At 39.6% G+C, this 25,777-nt stretch overlaps 1 long non-coding RNA gene across 1 annotated transcript; it reads left to right on the top strand.

Moving 5' to 3' along the window:
* On the top strand, positions 1-25,453 carry LOC113125179 (uncharacterized). The gene is made up of 7 exons (XR_003295119.1): positions 1-120; positions 2,975-3,087; positions 4,249-4,568; positions 5,402-5,614; positions 14,985-15,047; positions 18,906-19,038; positions 25,231-25,453. It is a non-coding gene; the product is annotated as an uncharacterized LOC113125179 (long non-coding RNA).
* The last annotated feature ends 324 nt before the right edge of the window (positions 25,454-25,777 follow it).

The raw sequence follows: 25,777 nt of genomic DNA on the forward strand, positions 1-25,777 counted from the left end.
CAGCGGCGGCGGCTAATGCTTTGTTGTGGTAACACGAAAATAAATAAACAAAGCTTTTGTTTTCATTCACAGAGATGACACTAGTTTCTCCTGAAGGCTGCTACAGTAGAGCCGTGAAAGGTGGGAATACACAACATCCAGTGTTTTTGATGTTTAAGCCTGTGGGTAATGTTTGCGTAATGTAAATGTTAGCTACCTAGCTAGCTAAATGTTTGCTAACTTTGCCTAACTGTTTTTAGACAATTTAGAGCTATTTCTAAGCATTGACGCTTCAAAATAACCAGCTGTGACAACACAAACAAACACAAACTAGCTATAATGTTACTATGTAGCATTAATACACGTTTCACTAGCTTTGTACTGTGGTTCTGGGGGTAACTATACAGCATTTTATAGGCACAAACCAAGAATAGACCAAACAGACTAAATTGTGGTTTGTTATTGTTATTCGTGTCACCTCAAATAATTGGTGTCAGTTTAAACCACAGTATGTGCACCCATGGGTGTATCTCACAGCAGGAAATGCACAGACACTGCACAGGGGTAATTAGTAACATAACCAGTGCAGTCCTTTAGGTAGGCCGAGTCCTGTGACTCCAATGTGTGTTGTTTAAGTTACTAGTCAGGATTTCAAAACATAAAGCTTAAACATAAAGATTATGAGGTACAAGATACTATTTGCTCTGTTTTGTTTTGTTATTTGATGAAAAAATCATAACATGGCCATTGATACAATGACCTGCTCAAGTGCTGGCTTCTTATTTGTTATTGGAATATCAGTGACAAGCTGGGCTGACAGTCAGAACACTTTTTAAAAGCCTTCCAGGTGGAATTTGAACGTATAAATCAAGCTTTTCCATTCAGCATGTGAAGTACATATTTAGACTGGTTTTGCATAAATTCATGTAACTTTAAACCCACAAGTAGTAAGTGGACTTGATCTTGGCATGCACAGGCCTTAAAAAAAAATTGAAGACCCAATATCATACAATAGCTTTACTCTGTCACTGTTGTCTTTTTCAGCAGAAGATAGTTAATCTGCCTGAAGCAGACGCTCTGCAGCAACCCATATTAATGTTATTGATCATTGTCAACTTTTGTGCTTCCTTCAACCTCAGATCACACTGTAGCTTTGGGTTTCTTCACTTTTTTCTTTCCAGTACAGGTTTCTTTTTTCATTAGTCCTTTTCTCTGTTCTTCTCCCCAATAACCTGTCTCCTTTATTGCACACAGTCCTTAGAAAGTGACAACTTGGGAAACTGAATCAAAGTTTCAATAAAGCCTGGACTGCTGTGGGCTTTGACAAGTGAGGTAGCTGAAGTGGAACAGTACAGCAAGAGACTGAAGGACATATCAGTTCCAGAAAGATAAATAGTTCATGAAGCTGTTGACTTCACCATTTTATTACTTTTGTCTCAGAATTTTCTGCCTGCCTGCAGCTCTTTCTGCCCACAAATTATTCATTGTGCTCCCCTCAGGCCCCAGCTGTCAGTCCCAGGATTAGGAGTTGGTAGGGAAGATGGGAGTTGTAAGTTTGTCCCGAGCTTAGGTGCGTATATAGTTGCCAGGATCTTGAAAAAACTATCAAAGCTACCACGATACCTTATGATAATTTCAGCTGTGTTTAGAAAACAGCAAAACCGTGGCAGTAAAAATGAAGACGTTAGACTTGACTGCTTCTGACTTTTTCCTGATTTTTAATCTTTTCTGCTTTTAGGTTTTTGGCCTTTTTGTTTCTGCTTTGTTTTGAAATTGACCCGGGTGATGTGTCCAGGATAATGTTTGCTGCAATCTTTGACAATGACCGGAAGTCTTTTATGCTAACTATGTGAGACCCAACTTGAAGGTACATACTAATGATTACTTCACAGTGGGCTTACAAAGTACATGTGTACAATCATGACACAGTGTAGAGCAGGTTGTGATTGTTTGTACATAACCTTACACTCTTATTGTCAGTACTTTATGCAATGGTTTGCATGAAATCATTTAATAGAAGCATGGTACACATCAAAATACACTTACGAGGCCACTTTGTTAGGTAAACTTGCACAATCTAATGTGGTCAGTACAACATTATGGACCTCATAATGTTCACTGTGACATTGTTAGGAAAGTGTAACTTCCATTTATTGCTACCTGTGTTTTCAACATTGAAACATACTTTTTAATATTCACATTTCCAATAAAATCAGAAAAACATTCTGAGAAAATTGTTGATTCCATTAGACTGTACAGATGTACCCACTAAAGTGGCCACTGATTGTAACCTTAACAGTGAATGCTCCTGATCTATTGAAAAGGAATTTCTATGGATTCCACTTTTTCACAGCATGACGCCATGAATATTGTTCCTTTTGAGGTGGTGTCCAGCAAATTTTTGAAATGACAAGGCATCACGTAATTATCTTGTATCGCTCTCCTTCAAAATACCTAATTATGCAATTATGTGATTACCTCTGCAAGGAAAAAATTGTGTAAGTTTTTTTCCCTCAGGAGTCTGGATGTTCATATTTTTTATATATACAAAAGTAAGTCTCAGCACAATTACATCAACCCTGAAGTCCAGACTACTGTCAAAAATAATGGTAGTGCTCAAAATAACAAAAGAGATAATAGTAAGCCTGAATTATTGTACGAATAGGAACCAGATGTCATTAAGAAAATTGGTGTCCTTCAGTGTATTACTGCATTTCAAAGGTCTATTAAAGTGTTTTGTGTGTATGTCACTGTACATTCAGCAATATACAGAATATCTGTGTGCTATAGATTCCTGTGAAAAGGAAACGTCAGACTCTTGCTGCGTGCCAGTAACAGCTTGTTACTGGAAACATTGTCTGTAGTGAAGAATCGATGGTTGTGTTCTCCCCAGCCATCACGATCATCACAGCGTTAAATCATTTCTACATTGCAGATGAGCATTAACCTGGCATATTAAGTTCAAGACTTGTGTTATTCCTGTGCTCTTTTACAGCCCAAGCAATGTTTGTGAACTTGAGCTGCTCTGATCCTATGCCAAAAAACAGATGTCCAGGACTCACCTGCTGTGTCATCCAGACCAACTATCTCAGCAGTGCTTAATAAACTGTGAGTCACCAGGTTTCTTTAACATTTTACAGCCAAATTTGTGTTTTGGTTCTGTGGTGATAATGCCAATGCCAAACCTTATTCCTTTTTGTTTGCTTGTTCCTTGAACATAGTTTCTTGTGTCAAAGCTAATATTTTTTCTAACCGATTCTCGAAGGTATCGTGTGACATGAGTGTGAGACTGAAATCTGTATGTTGAATTTTGATAAGGAAATTCCTGCATTAGACATTCATTTTCACAGTTCAGTAAAACAACTGGTTAAGTGTATATGTAGGTCAAATAATCTGGTTTCTTTTCCAACAGCGTCAAGTAGATCCAGAGAACTGGGCTTTTCTTTTCACATGATGTTTTAGAAATTCTGTAAGAGTCAGTTTGATCACTGAGGTACATGTAAATGTAGTCACTGTTATAGAACAGACATATTGCATCAAACACAGATTATGTTTTTTCTTTTCTTTGAACTGGTCCCTTGTTAGTTTTCCTCTTACCTCCTCACCTATCTTAATGTACTGCTATTTGTAACTTTGTAATGTAAGTCAAAAAAATGTTTGCACAAAAACATAAAATATAGAAAAATGCCAAATTAAGAGTATACAATAAAGAGTTGCTTGTGTGCAGTCAGTGAACCTGCACAGTCACTGTCTTCTCATCAATTGAATTAATAGAATTAATTACCATTCTGTGCCTGGGAACACACTGCTGGCATTTACATGCTGTGACCCATTCTCCATTCATTGCAGTGTTTATGTATGAGTGTATGTGTGTGCACATGCACCTTCTCTTTTAAAATCACACCTGCTGAGTGTGGGCAGAGATCACACACACACATGCACATTTTTCTGTACCTGCCTGTTAGAATTATTCGACAAGACAGCTCCCTGCATAATCAGCATAGTGATATCATTTGGATAATATTGGGGGAAGCTCAGTCACCACCTGCTTGTGTATTTAAATTGCTGGTGAGGAATGGGGCCAGGTGGGTTTGGGGTTGGGGGGGCTTGATGGAGTTAGAACACAGCCTTCTCCAATTATGATATACATCGTTATAATTGGGAGATATGTGTCACTGGGTGTAATTGCACAAACCTTTCATGTCATTTCTCTGGGGTGTGTACAGTTGCATGCTAACATCATAACCACCTTTCTCTCTCTTGTCCTAGGACCCACCATCCAGCAGAAATTATTATTAGTTGTAAGGGTAATTTCTGGTATAAGAACTGGAGGAAGGACAGAAAAGGGAAGCTGTATAATTCCACTGAGGACACCATCACCTCCACCTCATGACCTCGCAGGCACAGTACAGCCAACACCTCCCCCGCCCCAACCAAATGTATCTGCAGTGGAGTGCTGCACCAACTGATAATGGTTGAACCCCAGTGAGACATGCGTTATGGTGCCCTTAATGAAAGAGTTGTGCCCCATTGAGTCCTATAATGGATGTTCTGACATTGAAAATCACAGTGAGGACTGCTTAATTCCTGTGAGTAGATTCAAGCAGCTAACACATTTGATAAAGAAAATAGTGGCTGAATGGAGTGATGGGGGAGATAGTGTTTAGCTGTATTTTTATTTTTATTAAATTAGCCTTGTGTAGTTAGTTTGTACCTGTATGGCCCCATCAGAGAGATGCTTTCGAATGTCTTTGTTGAGTCTCTTTATGCAGCCTTGTCCAGCTTGTCTGATACCTGTTTAGCTTTCATCCTGACTAATGGAAATGTCAAAAACACTGGAGAGAAGCTGGACTGCCCATTCTCCTCAGAAGCCAAAAGATGTGAGGCAGAGATTGCTGCCAGGCCTCGTCAAAGACACACATATACACCCCTACCCCTACACACAGGCGCTGTGCTATGCAGTGTTATAACCGATAAGAGCTTTTGTAGATTTTGGTAATGATGTCCCTGAATACCAAGTGAGCTGCATCTAAAGAGACTCACAGGAATTAATAAAAATGTCTCCCATTTCATGGCCTCAGTGGTTTCCTTCTTTCGAGAGATCACAAAAGAGAACCACTGAATGCCACAATTTAATTATGTATTTCAGGGTATCTCTGCTTGTATTGTGCCTCTTGGAAATTTTGCATCCCCATTATAGTTCTGCTCTTTGTCTTTACCCTGTCTCCTGTTTCTGTTTTCACTCTTTCACTGCTCGTTTCCATTCTTCCCTTTTTCTCAGTTCTCTGTTTTTCATGTCCTTTCTGTCTTGTCTGTAATTCTTTCAGCCCCTTTTATCCCTGTGTTCTCCCGTCATATCTCTGCCTCTCTTCACTACCACTCTGATTCATTTTTCCTCTGCTTCACTCTTTCACATGGACAGGTGGCAGAGCAGCTGGCCTACTACGTCCATGTGTCAGAGAAGGTAATCACAGAGGAGACGTTTGATGCAGCCGTGCAGTTTGGCACAGTGCAGGGCGACCCCACCCAGGATGACCTGTTTGCATGCCCCCTTGGTTACCCTCAGCACCAATTGGGAAAAGAACATCAAGGACAACTACACTGCCAACACATGCTAATACCTCTCCACTCACAGGTGAGACAAGTCACTGTCGATGACACTACACAAGGCAGGAGTGCTAAAAAAAAAAATTCTTTACACTTCTACAGAGGAGGTGTAAGGATCGTGTCAGTACAGCTTTAACTAGCCACGGTTTGATGATTTGTATTAACATTTGTTCATCTCCTTAAGCTCAGATCTGTCCTGGAATCAGACCTGTTGGTAGTTGTGTTTTCTGGTAGTTCCACTTGCCTCCAGCTGGTGTATGCTGTCAGTTGCAGTTGGTCTCTAGGATCTTTTGGGATTTGATATTGGGTTATACAAATAAACATAATTATATAAGATAGTCAAAGATATCTCTGTGATCCCAGTTTTTGAAATTCCAAATAAAAGGTTCAAGTTATAAAATAACTGAAAAAAAATAAATTATTATAAATGGAATTTTATTTAAAAAAATGTAATGTCTTTTTATTTCTCTGTCCATTATCTGTCCCATATATTAGCTATAACCTTCCTTAACAGCACAACTTGAAGCTGCCAAACGTCTATCCTCATCCTCTTGTGTGCAAAACATTCGCTCCTTAAAGAAGGGAGTGTGTCCCAATAAAGGTAATGGTGCTGCCCTCTCTGGCTGTCAAACTGACATATTTTCATCCATTGATCTGCTTCATATGGAGCGACAGGTATACAATTTGAACCTGTTCTTTCATGTTGCAGTAAAAGAGATGCTCACAAAGCCAGAAAGGTAAATGCTGACAGATGAACTGAAAGACACACAGTGGTAATCATACAACATACTGCAGCGTTGTGATGGTTCAATTCTCATGCTAATTATCTCAATCAGCCTACAAAACTCCACTGGTTTTCAAAGAAGCAGCACATATCGACACTGCTAGTAAACAGAAATTGCACATCCACAATTACCACCTTTGTACCTCACACAGCTCCCTGTTTCCTGGATAATCAGACAAAGATTGGATAATCCTGACACAAATTCTTTTCATTCCGTCAGGCCCCTGCAAATTTTCATTTTGCAATATCATTCTCAGTTGGTATGCTAACAATCAAATGCATTTGAAGGATTTAAAATTCCTAGACTGTTAAATCTTGCCTTGGGGGAACACCTTTTTTTGCTTTCTAGAAAATTTACTCTAAACTTTCCAAATTCAGTAACAATGAGGTCACAGTGAGTTAGCACTTGTCTGCAGAGGCGAGAATTATGGCATAAATATGCATGCAAATAAAGAACACAAGTAATAGAGTAGCTCCTGGGTCAGCTCCATGTCACACTGAGCACTAACAATCATGCCAAGAACTCTTTCAGTTCACATAAAACATGACCAGGTATGGCAAGAGGACAGAAATCATCAGTCATCAGCTGCTTTTTTCAGCTTTTTTAGCTCCTCTGCTAAAAGTTTCATATATGGCTATACGTTGCTACCATTGGTTCTACAACTGTGTTTTGATGATGCCAGCTATCTTAATAAGTTGATTACCACTGTTCCCTCAGTTAGACCTAATATAAGGAAGCTGCAGTCTTACAATACACTGGCCTTTAAAGTCACTCATTATTTATTACGACCATGCATGCCCATTCCCCTGTTTTACTTCGTGTACCTGTTCTTCATCTACTGTATGACATTTAGTTTTATTGTATGATGTTATATTTCACCGTGTGGCCTTTCCTTCCAAAGTAATACATACTGCATATGTGGTGTGTTTTCAAATAGAGGGAAATTTTTTTTTTTTTGGCTTTGTGTGGTTGAAGTTGAAACTGTATCAATTTCTCCCTCTGAGGCTTGCAGTTTGAAATCCATTTGATCTCAGTGCAAAGAATGAGTTGCATATTTCATTCCATCTATCTTTACAGCTGTTTTCCTTTTGCTTTATAGACACACACAACCTAAGAAATACACTACCTTGTTTCAGGTAGTACCCATCTGAGATGATATATAGTTTAAGATTTTACTACATGTGCTCTACATGTGTTTTGAATGGAACACAAACCTTTTTTTCTGAGTTGTATCACACCCAAGTGTAATCCAGTGAAAGACTTGGTGTGGCTGTGTGATGTGCTCTGTTTATTGTAATGTTATATAACTGATTATGCATAAAAAGGTGAACAACATAGTGTTGACAATCCCAAAGGAAGGCCTACAGCGCAGCCCTGAGGAGGCCAGCAAGGACAAGAAGCCAGAGAATGGAAAGAAAGCCAAAGGGGCTATATGTATTTTTTTTTCTCCCTCTGTGTGTGTGTGTGTGTGTGTGTGTGTGTGTGTCTGTGTGTGGGTGTGTCTGTGTGTGTGTGGGTGTGTGTCTCTGTGTGTGGGTGTGTGTCTCTGTCTCTGTGTGTGTGTCTGTGTGTGTGCCTGCTTGCCTTTGTCTCTCCAATCGTCTCTCTAGGGATAGTGTCTAAAAGGTCACATAGACTTTATCTTTTGATCTGTGATTCTCTGTTCAAAATGCTATTGAAGCCCCAGCATCTGCTTCCTGACTCTTTAGAGTTTTTTTTAATGAGGCACTGAGCTTAGCACTTCTCAACTTCACCTAACCACATTTTTGGTTGTTTTTTTTTGTCTTCACCTCTTTGTACCTTCATCTCACCCCTTCCATTTCCAAACAGTCTCGTCAAATCCATGCTTTTGTTTAACCTCTTAAGTGTTTCCTGTTTCCAACATCATTTCAACCTTTTCTTTGCTCTCTTTGACCCATCTTGGTTTTTTTTTTCTTTCAGTTTTTTATCTTCCCTTTCTACCATCATTTCACACCAAGGAAGTAGTGCCCATAAATGATGAGTGAGGGATACATCAGGCCTCCTGCAAGAGGTGGCCTTCTGGAGGAGCTGCTGTGCCAATCTGTTGGGAACATTAGGTGATATGTGGGCAGGAAGTCTGCTGATCCAGGGAGTGTGCCTGTACAAGGAGAAGCCTGTGTACAGTTGCAGAGGTCAGAAAATGTTTTGTTTGGCAGCACATATTTTAATTTCTTAAAAATTTTAATTTAATTAAATTTCTTATTGACATATAAGTTTGTTAGATTGAATGTAACATACTGCAATCATGCAGGTTTATTTTTAAGTTCTTGTGTAGAGGTTTGTGCAAAAAATACATCTTGCTTCATTCCTCTTATTAAAAAAGATATGCAACATCTGCTTAGTAAAACTCTTCAGTTTAACAGTGGTGACTACTGGTACATTAGCCATTGCAGTGAGAGTTGAGTTACTTTTTTAAATACTGCTTTCACAGTGTGTGCTAAGTATGACCTGCAGTACTGTGCAGTGTGACAGAGCATGTAGTTTTGGCCAGTGCAGCATGTTCAGGTAAAGGCAGGCTGATATAAAGGCATATTGTGATGAGTTATGTGCGAACATATAGAATATTGAGGCTTTATCCACTGCCCTGAGTTGGCTTTGCCAACCAAACAATCCATTCAGTGGTGTAGGGCCAGTTCTTCAGAGCAGCACCTGCTTAGATGTGGAATGTGGACAGACCATGGCCAATGACAATGGCTAATGTTCATAGATATAGTACCTTGCTGTGTAAAGGAGAATGTAGCCAGTGGGTTGAGGGTTTTTTTATATATTCTGATGGGAAGCGGGGTAAAGTCTCAATATGTGCACATATAGGAGCCAAAGCTGTGTGATTTAGAGCTGGACATTTGCCATTTATCACTAAAGGAACAGTCCAATATATCTGTAGGTCACTGTACAGACCGCAGCTGTCCAGTGAACAGAGTGTACTGAAAAGAAAAGGTATTTATGAGATAAGGATGGTTGGATAAATCTAATGTATTACTGTTAAATTTTACATGTCGGTGAGAAGGTGAACACTCAGCTTTTAATGCTTTTCTTTGTGGATGTATTTTTTGCTCAGGATTGCCTTTTATAAGCACAACCCAATGCGTCCTTAGGAGCTTGTCCTATTCGAGTCCTACCAAGTTGCTCCTAAGCCGTAACATCTTGTCGGTGGCATTTGTGTCATCTTGGTTTAAAACATCTCCAGTGAGAGGATTACTGTTCTCTTCTGCAAGGTACCTGCATTTCAACACCCTCTGTCTTTTAACTCCTAGTACTGTTCATTTCTACATACTGGATATATAGAGTCTTTTCCAACAATCTAGCCTTGTTTCAGGCACTTTGTGAACAGTTGATTGATGTGCTCTTGCAAGCGACTTTACTTAACCACATGTATTCAACAGTTTGTTCCATAGGGCAACATTAACAGATAGCTGTGATCAGCTTCCCAACTGAATTAGGTATTTGTCTTGTTCTGATAAGGTATCATCACCACTGAAGCCAACTCACATTCATCAAGGGGGTTCAGACATCACTGCGACTGAATGCACTCAGTAAAAGGCCTGATCACTGTTTTCATTACCCAAGCTCTTTTTGTTTCAAGTGACAGCTTCACATACCCAGGGAAGAATGTTTAACCTAAAATAATTATGTTCTCAACCCTCATTGTTACAATCATTTGCTGCCCTGTTGCATGACTTTTTTTTTCCGTTTCTTTTTTCTTTTATGTGTGCCACCATTTTGACATCTTCCACATCTTCTTCCTATCTGCCCTGTTTCGCAGTCTCTCTGATTCCTTTGATAACACATCAAGGCATACTGGCTTAAACAAAACACTTGGTGTAATTATTTTCTTTGTGTGAATGTGGCTGCAATGATCCAACAGCCCTATAACTGTTAGTGTGATGTTTCTTTCAAAATGACTAGAGGTCTTTTTTACACCACTAAATGGGCACCATTAACCAGGCTTCAGGGATCCATACTTGTCATCATTAGGCAAAAATAGCTTTTTTTTTTATTTTTTTTTTTTAGTCCAAATAGATCATCTATCCAAATTCTGTGCATCTCATCTAAATCGTGCATGGCTGGTTGTAGTTAATAAACACTGAAGTGTGAGCAAATGTGGAACACCAGTTCTGACATTCTTGTTACCAAAGCTCAGGGTGGAAATGATCGAGGTACAGCTTTGTCTTTTTAGCAGTCAGAATGTCCAAATATCAACAAATCTGAAACAGGACCTGCAGTGTTTGGTGCAATTAATTATTGAAAAGTAAAATCAGTAGGCAGTTAATGTTAATGTGTAATATGTTTTTGATATTTTCAGCTGCCATGTATAGTGTAGATGCTTACAGTGTATACTGCGTGTCTTTGGTGCATACATTTCTTTGAGGATTAATTAAATTCAACCTCATAACATTTATGTATTGGAGTGCAACTCTTCTCTAAACTAGCAGAACATTTCTAAGTCTCATAATTTTTAGTAATTTCCCAGTGCTGAACAGTAAATAGGTTCACAAAGAGGGCTTTTTTTTTTTTTTTAGGGACACCAGTGCTCTGAAAAACAAATGTCAGCGTAGAGCCCTGCTTTTATTTTACTTGTTCTCTCAATGACTTGCTTTGTCTTGAACTATAATAGTGTGTTAGGATAATTCTGTGCTCGACCCTGGGTGCTATGCACTGCTTACTCTTTGTTTTTCAGGTGAGAAAAATGTTGCCTTTTTGAACCCTCTCCCATTCGCACCTTTGAGGCCTGTGCCAATTGGCAAACAGTTCGATATTAAGCAATCTAAGCCACAAATGTTTTTTTTTTTTTTTCAGTTGGTGATTAATCAGCAAAGTGACTCCTTCATTTAAAGCAAGTCATTTGTTCTACCCTTTCCATCAGCCTTTCATGACAAGTATGCTGTGCAATCTGACAAAACTCTCTTATTCTCCATACGCTACAGCTACTGCTTGATTTGTGTGTGTGTGTGTGTGTGTGTGTGTGTGTGTGTGTGTGTGTGTGTGTGTGTGTGTGTGTGTGTGTGTGTGTGTGTGTGTGTGTGTGTGTCCGTGTGTGTCCGTGTGTGTCCGTGTGTGTCCGTGTGTGTCCGTGTGTGTCCGTGTGTGTCCGTGTCCACTGGGTTTTTCCTCTTTTCCTAGATTTTTATTATCTCTACATTGTCTTATAAAATAAACCAAAATACAAGGCTCTGCATTTGCAGTTCTGCCTCCATGGACTTTGTAAACAGTGTAGTTAGTTGGCTTGTAGAGTCAAATTTCATAAATAATTTTGAAATGTTTTATTTAGTTAGAAGACAGCAGATTTACTGAGGTGTGCCTTGACCTACATAAATGCCTCAGCCTTCAGTGTCTCATATCATTATATTGACTGACTTGTTTTTGTATGATGTTTTTGCGTGGGCACGCATTAAAAAAAATCATAGATCTCAAAGTGTAACTGCATATGTACAATATATATCTTGGTGTGCATATGTGTATTTTTTCTCTACAGTGGTGTGTGTTGTCATTGCCTGTGGAGGTACTTGGAAACCTGTGGCTCACTCTGCTTTCTACAGCTTGAATTGCCTTAGCCTTTCCTGCAGCACAGCTCACTCTGTGTTTTCCATCCTTTCCCATGGTTGGTAGGCTGTCTTCCCCCTCCAGTTGTATGAAATAATAGAGATGGAAAATGTCTTGTTTATTTTCTGCAGAAGAAGGATTCCATCAAGCAACAAGGCCCTTTCTTCCTTTTCTGGAGCAGAACCAGATCACTGATGTGGTTTCCATTTGTGTCTGATGTTTTTTGGCTAATGCTTTCTAATCAGAGTCCATTTTTGTCATGGTAGCGTGTGTGGTTGTCTGCCTCTTTTTATGTGTCTATGATGTGTAATGCATGCACTTTGTGTGTCCCGTTGTGTGTCTGTGACTGTAGGAGACTGCATTGTATTCCAAGTTTGCATTTGTGTGCAACTTGCCGTTGCCCTTCCTGCAGGGCCTCAACCATTTTCTTCATTTGTTGCAGCTTTGTGTTTCTCCCCCTTTTTTCCCTCCTCTCCTCTTTTTGCACTAGGGAACACAATGTCTGGTTTAATATCATTTTCCAATCACTGAAGGCTGCAGGGCAAGGACTTTTGACTGGGCTGCTTCGTTCCAGCTAATACCAAAGAGAGGGGAGAGAAAATAATAATCCTAGTGGTTGATAATAGCTGCAGTGATCATTCTGCAGTCATTTGCCTCTGGTGCTCTCTGTAGCTGCAGCTAATGTTGTCTTTGTTTTGTTGCTCCCCACTACATGGAGCTACACCACTATTACAAGCTGTCCGACACCCTTCATATCCTCTATGTCCATTCGAGATATGTTCAACGCCATCTGGTTGTTTGTGCAAAGCAGAGAGATGTGTAGGGGAGAGATGTGTAGTTAGAAGAAAAAACAACTTATGTACTTCCAAAATCAAGACTGGCTGGTTTAATGTTTTTTTTTTTTTTTTTTTTTTTTTTTTTATGGAAGAGGCCAAGGTTCTGAGAAAGCTGATTTATACAAGAGCTTAGGGGAAAATGTCTCTTGAGTTAAGATTCAGGGACATTTATTGTCTTCATCTTCACCCTCCTCCCCCTCATACCTATATCCAGAGACAGAGGGAGTCAGACTGAGAAAGAAAAGAGGGAGGGAGGAAAAAATCATTATTAACTCATAAGCTGGTTAATGCTGTAGCACTCTCAACCTTCAGCTCAAATGAGAATTTCCGTCATTTACATATCAATTTAATTTCCTGTGTTTCCCTCTCTTTTCTCCCCCTCCTTCATTAAAAGCAGCATTTGCTTGCCACTGCAATCAGCCTGTACAACACATTTTCCTGGACAATGAGCACTCACACATAGTAAGGTGTCCTTTGAACGCACATACCGGTACATATGCACTGACAGACAATACCACTGTCACACAGTGATAAACGGTGATGTATTGACACAAGCAAACGCAGAGATGCACACACCTTCATATACTTTGTGTCCTCCTGTCACATGTGCACACACAGGCAGAGGCAGTGTGTTGGAGCCCAGGCAGGCAGACAGAGCAGCTCCGTGGCCTGCTGTGGCTCTGTCAGGATTAAAGCAGTGATCAGAGAAATGAAAGGGAAGCTGTCATTCCACAGGGGCTTCTATACACATCATCCTCAATAATTACACCCTCTCCTTCTTTCGCCTCACTTCCTCCTCTTATAACCGCCTACCTGTGTGTGTGTGTGTTCGTGTGTGTTTGTCACAGATGACATGCCTAACTGACACCCAGCACATCAAGTAGGGGCTATTATGAAATGTGCGTCTGCTTGAATTACATTCACTTTAAGCCTTGTTTTTATCCCTCTATGGTATAAAGCCACACCTGTATGCGTGTGTCTGAGATTGTGTATTTAAATGATATTGCATGTATATATGTGCATCTGTGCCCACATAAGTATGCATGCATCCACTTTTGAATTGATACAGATGTGCCGAGCCCTGCTCGGCCCACATCTGGCATTCAGGACGAACCTGCAGGGGATATTTGCAACTAACTACTTCAATCTGGGCTTTAAGGTTGAATGTGGTCAGATATTCAGTTCAAGCACAGTGTTACATAGCAAGGCCTCAAGTGTAAACTAAGTTTACGGTCTGTCAGTTTAGGTGAATGCCATATGTGACTTTTGGTGTGAAAGTCAAAAGGTACCAGATCCAAGCTGTCGTGCAAAGATCCCTTTCATTTCATGACCATTTTTTTAATGAATTTTCCATGGAATCAATAAAATTATAAAGAACACAGTCTTTACAGACTGGAGGCAGCTAAAAATGAAACTATTCAGTGTAGCCTATTACAGTGTTACACATTTCTTTTAATTTCATTTTGATGCTTTCTATTTTAGGTTTTCATCTGTTAGTTGTTTTTGTTTAGTGTTTATGTGGTAAGTTGAAGAGTTGTAATATAGTCCTTAATAGGATGGACAGCTTGTAAATTTTTGTCACTGGTGAAACATGTTTGGGGCGATATGGTTCCTTTTTTACATTTCTAGTAATAGACAACAGCCTCTCTATGACATTTATGTTTGTTTTTGGTTGATATGAGTTTGTGAAAATTGTCCTGACCTTTCTTCTCTATAGGTCAGTGGAAATGATTAAAACAAACAGTAACAGCTGTGGTACATTGCAGCCAATAAGTGATTGTTTTCAGAGTTAATTGTTTTAATTTTGGTTTGTTTTCCTTGTGTTGTTGTTTTTTGGGATTTTTAAGAACTTTGATCACTTACTTAGAAAGTTGAGTCCCAGACCCAGAATTTAGACTGAGCCAGACCACTCCAGCCAGTACAACACTTCTGTCTCTTCAGCTGAGCTTTGTAAAAACCAAAGCGTGTGCTATGGAGCGGATAATGAATAAGCTAATACCTTGGTTTTGCTTGCTGTTTGTCCTCTTTTGTAGCTAATGACTTTGTACTGTAAGACTACTTCGTATCCAGGGTTTTGTATAACAGTGACTTGTTATTATAGCTCAGCACTTGAGCGTGTAATAAATGTAAATCTCAGTGTCTGTAACTTGGTCCCCCGAAGCTCATTATTTGTGACAAGTGTGTGAGACAGTGTTTGTTTTCTGCTGTGTTGCAGATGAGTAATGAGATCATTCGCCTGTGCCTTCCAAAGCATCTCTCTGGACAAGATCTTTAAGGGGTACGTGATCGCCTCAGCAACTGTCTGCAGGAAATGTATCTGTATAACTCGCAGATTCACACACAAGTAAGGAAAATATCTCAGTTATCAGGATTTAACACACTGAGGGTCCAGTAATAGTCTGTAACACAAATTAAGTTGTATAATTGAAAAGCAATATGGAACATTACAGTATTAAATGAAGTAGTTGGAGGTCTTAATCTTAGACAGTATTGTGCGGATTTATCTTTAATTAAATTTTCACACAACTGTACAATTGGATAGTCGGGGCAGAGTTAGGAAGTCAGTAACAAATAAACTGCTGTAGATATGGTAAATCAATGGGACTGGATATAGTGTGGATTTATTTTCTTGTCATCTAGCGTAGTCTATAAGCCTGGAAAGCAGTTCTTAACATCACATTTAACCTTTGCATATTACTGTCGCAGACAAACCCGATAACTACGCAGTCACATCCTATTTGTTTATTTCACCTAATTAAAATCTACAACTTTTATGATATACTGTATGCACGAGGCCTTAGAGTGGTCTGAGCGCACTCAGCAGCAGCAGACTGCACAGTGGTACAGTAGTATAGTGGTCCTTTATGTTTGGAGGTATTAACAGAATGCAGTAAGTCCTGATTATGAAGTATGTATCATATATTGTTACATTTGTACTGGAATCTGCTTAGTTAGTGTGTGTGCTGACTATCCTTGGCTCTGTTTGCAGACCAATAGACTCTATAATCTAGAAAATCATAATAGCCAAATTGGGGTTACAGTGGGATTTTAAGTAGTTTAGTGTCTTTCCAGCTGCACTGCATATTCAGTTTATCATGTTAACGTTAACACGCACATCTAGGTCACAGGGTCAGTTCAGACAGGGACACACATTTTATGTTGTGGATTTATTATTTGGATACATTCATCAGATGTTTTTATTTTTTAATAATTTGATTTTGCTATTTTTACTGTGTTCTTTAATGGTTTGGAAGCAATCAGATCAGTATGAGATCAGTTTACCATGAGTACACACAGTGCCAGAGGGAATAAACTGTGTGTTGGATTAGCCAGCTTTAACTCATTCTGTAGAACTAATTTTAATTTAATTTACTACACGAAACACAGCCATGATTTCCGTATTGTAGGACAGAATACATTCCTGCTCGTAAAAAACGCAGAACAAGTAGAATGGAAGTGTTAAGTGGACGTTTATATTATGAAGCCAATTTACAGCAGATTTACTAATCACAACAGGTTACAGTGAGGACAGTATAACATGTATATGGATAGAATAGACAGCTAGGTCGTGTCGGTCGAGAGGTTTTTGTATTATTGTTTGTTTTTTAATCTGCATTTAAATATTAAGGGGAATGCTGCCACAACTATTGACTGAGCTAATTTTATCATCAGAGCTTTTGTTGTTACTCTTGTTTGTTGTTACTCTATTAAATATATCATCACTGTGGAAAATGTGAAAGTGGCAGATATCACAGCACTACCTCTGCTGTTGCCGTTGCTAATAATGACACATTCTTCTTACTAATTATATCAAAACAGTTGTGTTAAATAACAAAAGAAAACCTGCTCACTTCAAAGTGATGCCAAATGCACAGCGGTAACAGCTGCAAACATCTGCTTTTCCTGTCCACGAGTTACTGCGCTCACGCTGTCTTTGGATAGATTTACGTTGTCTTGCGGTATTCAAGTAATGGAAAACACAAACTGTACATTCAAATATAGCAATTCAAATGTGTCCCAACAAAATTCAATTTTTATTGTGTCAGTGGGAAAGACGAGCAAGAAATTATTCTTTAAGTAGTTTTTTTTTTTTTTTTTAGGTTGTCAGTGAATTAGTGGGTCAGTAGATTTCTGAGCTACATTTTCACTTCATTACTATGATTATCCTAAGAGAGAGTCTGAAAGGGATCCCAGTGTTTTTCACTGGCTGGCACAAGCACACACATACACACAGGCTCATTCCAGACTCTCCAATACCCCTTTGGGCCTCTCGCTGTCTGCACAGGCATTCGACCTCATCCAACCAATTAAAGACAGTGCTTAGTTCCTGATCGATGGCTGAGGTTGGGGTGGGGCAGCATGAGGACAGCAGGAGTGGAGGGGAACTACCCAGGAAGATCTACTCTATGATCCAGTGAAAGATTTTTTTGGTGCCCCTATCTAATGTGTCTTACCCTAGGGTCACACTTAATGTGCCCAACCCATCAATTGGTTTGATGGAATTCATTTTTAATAAGTAATAATTGTTTGTCAGTGAATCAACAAGCATTACTACAGATCAGAATAATGTCTAGGTTATTTTATCACAAGTGTCAGGGGTGATTGAATTCTGCAAATGGTTTCTAGTAGTTTGCTATAATGCATTACTGACTGAGGGTGAGCCTAAGGTTTATTTTATACTCATATGGAGAAGAATGCAGAGGGTCATTAAATGTGGGGAATCTTTGTAGATACTGTATCTACTAATATGTAGGAGAGGTATGCAAGTTTGAAAGTGGTAGAAACAATCTGAATCAGAATTGTTTCCTTTTGCTCAGTTTCCTTTATTCATGGAATTTCCAAGAGACCTTGAACTCAGAAAGGCTCTTGGAAAAAGATGACCACCTTTTGAAAAATAAATGAAGCGTTCCCTGCTATCTCCAGTAAGTCCTTCCGTCATCAGTGGCTGGTGAAGGAGGGAGGGTGTTAGGTAAAGAGACACTGATCTGTTTTTCTCCCCCTCAGTTATCACACCAGTGAGCCTGTCACCCACACAGCCAATATCACAGTCAGTCCACATGCTGGGTTCAGTCACAGGGCAGGGAGAGAAAGCAGAAGAGAGGGAGGATGAAATGAGGAAGAAGTCAACAAGGGTAAAAATGTACGACTAGAGAATGTCCTGGTGGCTCAGAGCAATAGGGCATGGCATGTGCTTACAGTACAGTGGGTTTTAGCCAGCTTTTCTGTTCTCTCGTTGTATAATGAAATGAAATACATGCAAAATAAATAAATACAAACAAAACAAGCAGTTCATACCACATTGCCCCCAGAGAGGAGAAAGAAGTTATGAAATGGAGAGAGCGATAGAGAAATCAAATAGGAGGGGAGAGAAAAGGTGGAAATAGATCAGGAGAAATATAATTGTGCGGAAAAGATGAGAGGTCCAGTGGAGTAGTGCTGGAAATGGTCTATGCAGTATGAATAAGCAAAAGAGGACTTTTACATCAAAATGCACCTCACTTGCTCTGACTCTGGTGAACTCGTACATATTTGCTCGCTGTGAAAAGCACGATCCAAGGAAATTGGTGAAGTGCTGTGAGATGCAGTGTCAACACAACAATACTGACAGCTTGGAAACCCATTTATTAGTCCCCCAAGGATTCCACCATCGCTGAATTTGTTGCAGAATTAGGTATCAGCCAGGGAATGCAGGCTTCTCTGTGGCAAATGGAATAAGCAGTAGAATAAAGTCATAAATTGAAAGTCTGCTGGCAAATTGTCACCAGCACCACAGTAGCCAGCCTGTAGGATTTGCACCATTCTCACCTTCCTGCTCTTAAAGCATAGCTCAGACTCATGCACACATAATTTTTCACATGTTTTTGTGGTGATAAATTGGTCACTCCCACGCAATATTAAGTGCAATAAAGTGATTTTAAGACACATTAACACTGCAAAGCAGGCTGTAATTGCAGTTCAGTAAATCTTTTTGATGTATGAATACCCTTTTTTTTTTTTTTCTTAAGAACTCATGTTTTGACTCCCTCAGGTTACAAAGCAGTGAAAAAAACCCTTTAGTGTAGTCGTAGATAAAATAATAAATAACTGTGTGGAAATGGGCACTAATGTGTGTATTTTTTATTTTTCCAACCATCAGGACAATCAAGGGATGTGGATTATTAGGAGCTATGTTAATGATTCCTACTCCAGGCAAGTTCCTGTTATGCCGTCTGTCAGAGCTGCAGACACAACAGCTTTCAGCCTCATCACACAACACCCTGCCTTCAAAGGTAATAAACCAGGTGTTGAGCCTTCCATCTGGCTCAAACTATTTCTCCTCTTCATTTCCTCACTTGGCCTTACTTCTGTCTTTCCTTTGTTTTGTTTCTTTCGCTTTCACAGTCCTCTCTTCCGTGTCTCCTTCACCTTCCTCCTAGCACCTCCTTGTTCTCGGTCGCACTCAACAGCCAATTTAACAACTCAAGGAGAAACAGGAGTGTAAAACGCATTCGCTGATCGATCAGAGTTGAGATGTCACCATGAAAACTGCAATGAATCACAGCTTCTCTGCTCTGCACTACCTCTCTTTTACTGTTAGGACATATATGTTTCTATTAGGCTGTACAGTATGTGTGTGCAGCCACACACTCAGCAGTTTACTTAGTTTATGTAACCCCCAGGGGTGTTAGTTGATATGATTTGTCTTTGTGCACTGTACAGTATGTGCCTATATGGTAGATGTGCATGGTTGTGTGTACGTGGGAGAGAGATGTTAGATCTGTCTTGTATGTGAATTTAAGTGTTGTATGAGCGTGGCGTGGTGACACATGATAAATGTGAGGTTGGCCACAGTCTGCCCTCCCTCCTCTCTGTCCTCCTGGTGGCCTCTCTGTTGTTTTCTCTTTATCTCCTCTTCTCTGTTGTTCTCTCCATCACTGTCTCTCACATTTCCAACATTTTTCATCATCCTTCGCCTTTTTTTTTTTTGTTTTTGTTTTGTTTTAGTCTTTCAGACCACTTCCCAGCTCTGACTATTCATGTTCTTTGCATGTGCAGCCATGCAAGACACACACACGAATACAGTCATACACACACCTCTCTGTCTTTATTTAATCATTGGCTCTATTACAGGGGATATTTTCCCAGACAATGCCTCTGAAGGTGGTGAGCCAGGCTGGCCGAGTAAGAGGGGGAGATCTCTCCATCCCTCATCACATAGAAGCCACAGTACTGGCACTCCCACTGACTGAGATGAATGAATTTAATATATCTCCCTTTTGAAGCACAGATGACCTCCTGATATGGCTCTCTGTCTCTCTGTGGCAGGAGGCCTTTATTTTTTTGCTCTGCCCATGAAATCTGGAAATGCACAGGAAGACATCTGAAGGGATTCTGACAGAGACTAATTTGTTTTGTGGCCTGACGTGTATATCTTTGCCCATATAGAGGGAGTCACATTTTTTTTGGCCCCTCCCTTTTATCATCAAGCGATATCTCTTATCATGGGATTTTGTATGTGAGTATGTTTGTGTGCAACCTTGGCTGTTTATCGTGTAAATAACAAGCTGTGCTTTAATGCCTATGGAAAATATTGTATTAAAGTCAGTTTAATAGCTGCTATAGCTTATAATGTGATAATGTAGTGTGTTTATAAAAAAGCAACATGCAAGCAATCGATTCTTTAATGTAAAGGAATATTTGTATTTTTGATTTTTAGATTTTGGGGGCATTCATTAATAATTAATTAATTAATGGGAAAATTAGCATTTCATGCTCTGCTCAGAGGTGAGGGTCAGTTGGCTGCTGCGAGGTCAGAACATTTAATCCTACACCTTTGACTCTCTAAGATCTGCCGACATGTCTCTTCTCTGCCATATGGCATAATGTCTGTCTTTCTGCTGTGTGTGCGTGTGTGTGTGTGTCAATCAGTCAGCTCTGATTATGTGCTTCCACATTGACCCCTCTCTTATTTCCATCCTTATTAGATATAGTGCTCTCCTGAGGTAGCAGAGATGTTGATGTCTATGGTCATTTTTTTGTCCCTTATAACCAACTGTCCCAGTGTGCTATGTAAGTTCCACTTCATTAGGCTCTTAATTGGATGGATTTACACTTATCCAGACAGCAAAATGTCTTTTATTGGGTATTTATCCCATGAGGTTAGGGCCACACTGATCATATTACGCCGATTCACATTTCCCCATAACTAAGTACCGTCTGTTCTATATGCATGGGCAAATTAATAGTGCACACATAGTACTATACATAAACACTGAAACTCAAACCCCATATCAATGTGTCATTTGTTACAAATGAAATACATAGATGTTATTTGCTGCAACAAGATTAAGTGCCATAAAACTCCCAATAGTAGAGCCTAGAGGCCCAGTGTCTTTTTAGACCCAACCTGTCCACACTATCTGGTTTTGGAAAGATTGCTGCATATTTGCAGTGTGCTGCAACAATAGATTTATTTAAATTAACATGGTAGAGTGATGTATACATTTAGCTTTTAGAAAAGGTTGAATCAGCTGTCAAGGTGGTTAATATTAGGTCAAAAGTAATTAGATCTCATTTGTATTTAGATAATTTATGCTGGTATTTAGTAGTACTTTACCCTCTGCACAAACACACATCAATGTTTACCCATATGTTGAGAATTTGTGCATTGATTCTTTTTCTTTTATCATAAAAACAGACACTTTACCCTCCTCTGTAATCTGTAAACTCTAGTCCCATATTTATTGCAACGTCATGCCCCCCTAAGTGGAAAAGATTTATGAAAGAAATGGAGAACAGAGCCTATGCATACCCAAAACGCCTGCATGGCTTTGTATAGGAGCAAAATTGGGCATTTATTGTGAGAATGGGTATGGTGTGTGTGAGTGAGAGAGCAGGGTTTACGTGCACACCGAGGGCACCAGAATGCTGTTAATTTCTGCCTGGGCAGGGGAATGGCCACTAAAAGTAGCACTAAAGTGATGAATGTGCTGCTCGGCATGGGCATCAGTGTTTAATCTGAGACGCTGGAGAAATAGCACCACATCAACTTCAAACAACTTCCTTTCATCTGCGGTTAGAGACAGAGTCACAGATGTGGACACCCTCCTTGTTTCATTTCTCTTGCACACTTCCTTAATACCACATGTAAAATGTTAAAATGGATGGAAGTCCCTATCCTTTAAGCCTCGACCTTTATGTGCAGTACTCCTGTGTGTACACATCTTTGTGTGTATGCGTTGTGGAGCAGATTTTGATTTCATTATAGCTCAGAGCTCTTTCTTTGATTTGGTACTTGTATGCAAGTGTTTTTTTATTGTTGTGTGAGATACTTTCTTCTTTCTGTTTTCTTTCTTTAATTTTGTCTTTTGAGGTCAAAGAGAGAAAATAACAGACTGAGCTGAAGTAAATAGCTTGACCCTTCAGCAGCAGAGTGTGTGTAAAACAGCGAGACAGAGACCAGAGTGACAGCCAAGAAGACTATGGTGAGTCCCCACCATGCAGGCAGATAGTGGAAAAAATTATAAGAGTTACAATGAGTATGACAGTGACAATGATTGTGGCCTTAGTACTCTAAGGGGAGAATGAAAAGCAGGGAATGCCCACAGGACTGATGAGGTGTGAAGGAGAGAGTTAGTCACAGAACCACAGCAGGTAGGGAGGTGGGAAGAGAGGTGAAACGGTGATGACGATGTATGACCAGAATAACACTTTGTCAGGAAGATGCTGGTTAGTGGATAATGGGAGCCTGTGACCATCCAAAGGCACTGGGTAATTTTGACCCTGATGAAACTATTGTGATGCTACGAGTTACTTGTACTGTATGTTAAGGTATAGATGAAAAGTTCTTCATTTTATGGACCTATGATTTATAAAATGCTTGACACATGCTTTAGTGACTCTCAGCTCCTTCCATCTCATTGATTAGCCAGCCAGAAAAATCACCCAGTTGCCATCCCTGCTAAGGCTTAAGCTGTGTGGTGGGATGTACTAAAATGCTCAGTGTGAAGTTTGAACACCAGCAACCCAGCTAAATAAGCTTCCCTTTATCCTTATCCTGAGACAAGTCTGCCCTTTTAATCTTACTGACTTTGGATTTTGTGGATGTTTTTTATCAGGCTTTAGTGTTTTGTCTTTATTTTTAAGGCTAGCCTTAAAGGTAAAATTTTGTATGTACTCCCTTCATTCTTCATTGCTTTACATTTTAGCTTCAAATTCTTTTGTTTTTCAGCCATGGAAACAAACTTGCGTTGCTGGTATTTGCCAAAAGAACCTCCACAGGCTAAGATAGTAATGTGATTCTCACACAAATGCTTTTGATAAGCTCAGTATCTAAAGCAGTACAAGTCTTTATAAACTAGATGTGTACTCAGAACCATTGTTTTTTTAGTGTCTTTCCAGCACTTTTATCATGCATATTCCCAAATGTTTCTCCATGTGTGTAACTGTAACATAAAAGTTTATGAACTGTCTGACAAACTCCATTGTAGTTCAAAGTTTGTGTTTTGCACAGGGTACAGTGGAGAAAGGCAAACTTTCCCTGTCTGCCATTATATTGTTTTTCTTGGAGGAGCTGCTGTCAAGCTACAAACTGACTAAAATTACAAAAACAGCGCAGCTCTGTGCTGAAGTCCCCCCAGGTTAAACAGAGAACAACATGTAATAAATCCTTAAGCATTCCTTTCACACACAGTGTTGGTTTGTGAAGAAAAAAGATGGGAGCAAAAGGTCACCAACTATTTTGCAATTACATTGTGTAAGCTTGTAAATTTGTATTATGAGCAATTGTAAACACAGTAAAGGAATAATGTTATTTTCGTATTTAGAGAATTTTGACTTAGTTTTTCCACTTTCTGAAGTCATGTGCATTTCCAGTCTACCTGGTGTCACCTTGGTGTCACCTGAAGTCCATTTCTCTCTCCTTGAGCTTCCCATTTTCACTGTGAGCAGCAACTATACACTTTTGTGTCTTCAGGATTACCTTTCCATCAAAAGAAGAATGAAGTGTGAAAAGCAATCTAAGAAATGCCAGGCCACCGATACACAACTTCAGCAGATGCAATTATGCCAATGACAGATCATTTTCTGACCTTTATCCCTCAGCCTGTATGGATGGCGATTTGCCACTGTGACAGACGCTTTTTGTTTTCGTGCACTTTACAATTTTGTGACAGCTGGAGACCCAGCAATAAAATGCTGAGGTGATCATCTGTTTAAAAGACAGCTTGACTTTTGTGCTGCTCTTTCTCCTTCAGTCTTTATTTACTTCGGTTGTGTATGTCGTCTCTGTCTGTGAAACATTCTCATTATTTCTTTATGTGTCTCACTGCTCCCACTTCTTCTCTCTCTTCTTCACTGTATGTTTTGTTCTGTCTGTCCCTCTCACTCTCTTGCTCTTACTCAGTCATCTGTTTCTATGAGGTTGTCTCCCAAAGGCTGGGTCCTGGACCAAACCAGCATGTTTGTTCTTGATGACACCTTTGTTCCAAAGGTTCAGAGACCTACTTGAGATGTATTGCACTCTGACACAGCATAGCCACAGACCCACTTCTGCACACACAGTCGTGTGGCCGACATTCTCAACCATACAGGCTGATGTTGTTGAAACAGGTGTCAGAGTTATTCAGTGTGATCCACTTCATCTTGTGTTGCCATGCTGCTTCCTCCACTTCTGTCACACACCTGAATAAATCTTAAACACTGTTGGAATGCTGGATTTCTCTCTACTGGTATCCTTCACTTCATTCATACCTTTTCATCACACAAACCACGGTTGTTATCTGTCCCAAAGGAATGTATTATCTTTTTATCCTTCTCCCCTCCTTTTGCTATACATGATATTAGTGGGGTGTTGTCTCCTTATGAACTAAATTAATGTTATTCAATTGTTGTTTTATTTCCAAATTTTTGATGTCATTTTATGTGAGATACCAAAATACTTTGGTTTTCTGCCTTGTAAACAGCTGTTTGCCTTGAGCAAAAAAAGTCTTTTAATTTTTGCAATGATTGCAGGGTTATGATGCAGCTCCATTCACCACTGCCCTCACAAATTGGCATCTATGACCTTTAACATGTTTAAGCTTATCCTTTGTGGCTTTTTCTCATTTTATTAATTTATTTCACACAACCTCTCTCCCTGCCATTGTTGACTAAGCCTCTCTGTGGACTTTGGCTGAAAATATCTTTCAATGCAGATATGCTCCTTTACAAATTCATAGGACGTGACCTTGAATACATTTGGACTTTAGACCATACAGTATTTTTCTCAGTTATCATCATATATACAGCACATAACACACATTTCCTCTTGCAGTATGAATGTTTTTTCCCTCTCACATCTGCTCTGCCCTACCTTTTGCTTTCCTACAGTACTTCATCTCTCTGATCCACCTACAGCTGTTTTACATAGATTATACTACACTATGAAGAGCAGTGTTGCTATTTAACATCTTATTCATACTTACCTTACCCTGTCTCTACAGAACAGCTTTGCCACTGGGATTTCATTTTCCCTTGACCATGTGACTGCCAGTAGCTGCTTGCTCATTGGGAGGAGGGTCAGCAGAAGGCCCTGCTGGACTTCAGAAGGTACTAGGGGCCTGAGGTCACCCACTGCCTCCTGGAGATATAGAGAAACTTCCGTTGCTGCCTACAGATTCTGCACTTTGTTGGCACAGGCATACTGGATGTCAAAACACCACCTGGCTCAATGATTACAACAGGTAGTGCTGTTTATCTTTAAAAGGCAATGACATTTTTTTTCCTGATTTGTGTTTCTTTCTTGTTTCTTAACATATGGGCTCCAGTGACCTTCTTGGCCTCGTGTGTGTCAGGACTATAATTAGACTGGTAAAATATGCCAGAGTTCATATAGAAGCTTCTCGAATCAGAGCAGTGGTGTTGGGTGTTAATAAATTTAACTAAAAGCCTTAGAAATGATCTGCACCCCTCTTTATACCAACATGTGACATGTAACAAACAAAAGTGCTTAGAAACGCTGTACCTACCATGAGTAATAATTCATACTTT

This window comes from Mastacembelus armatus, chromosome 18 (assembly GCF_900324485.2).
Source record: "Mastacembelus armatus chromosome 18, fMasArm1.2, whole genome shotgun sequence".
NCBI classification, from domain to species: domain Eukaryota; kingdom Metazoa; phylum Chordata; class Actinopteri; order Synbranchiformes; family Mastacembelidae; genus Mastacembelus; species Mastacembelus armatus.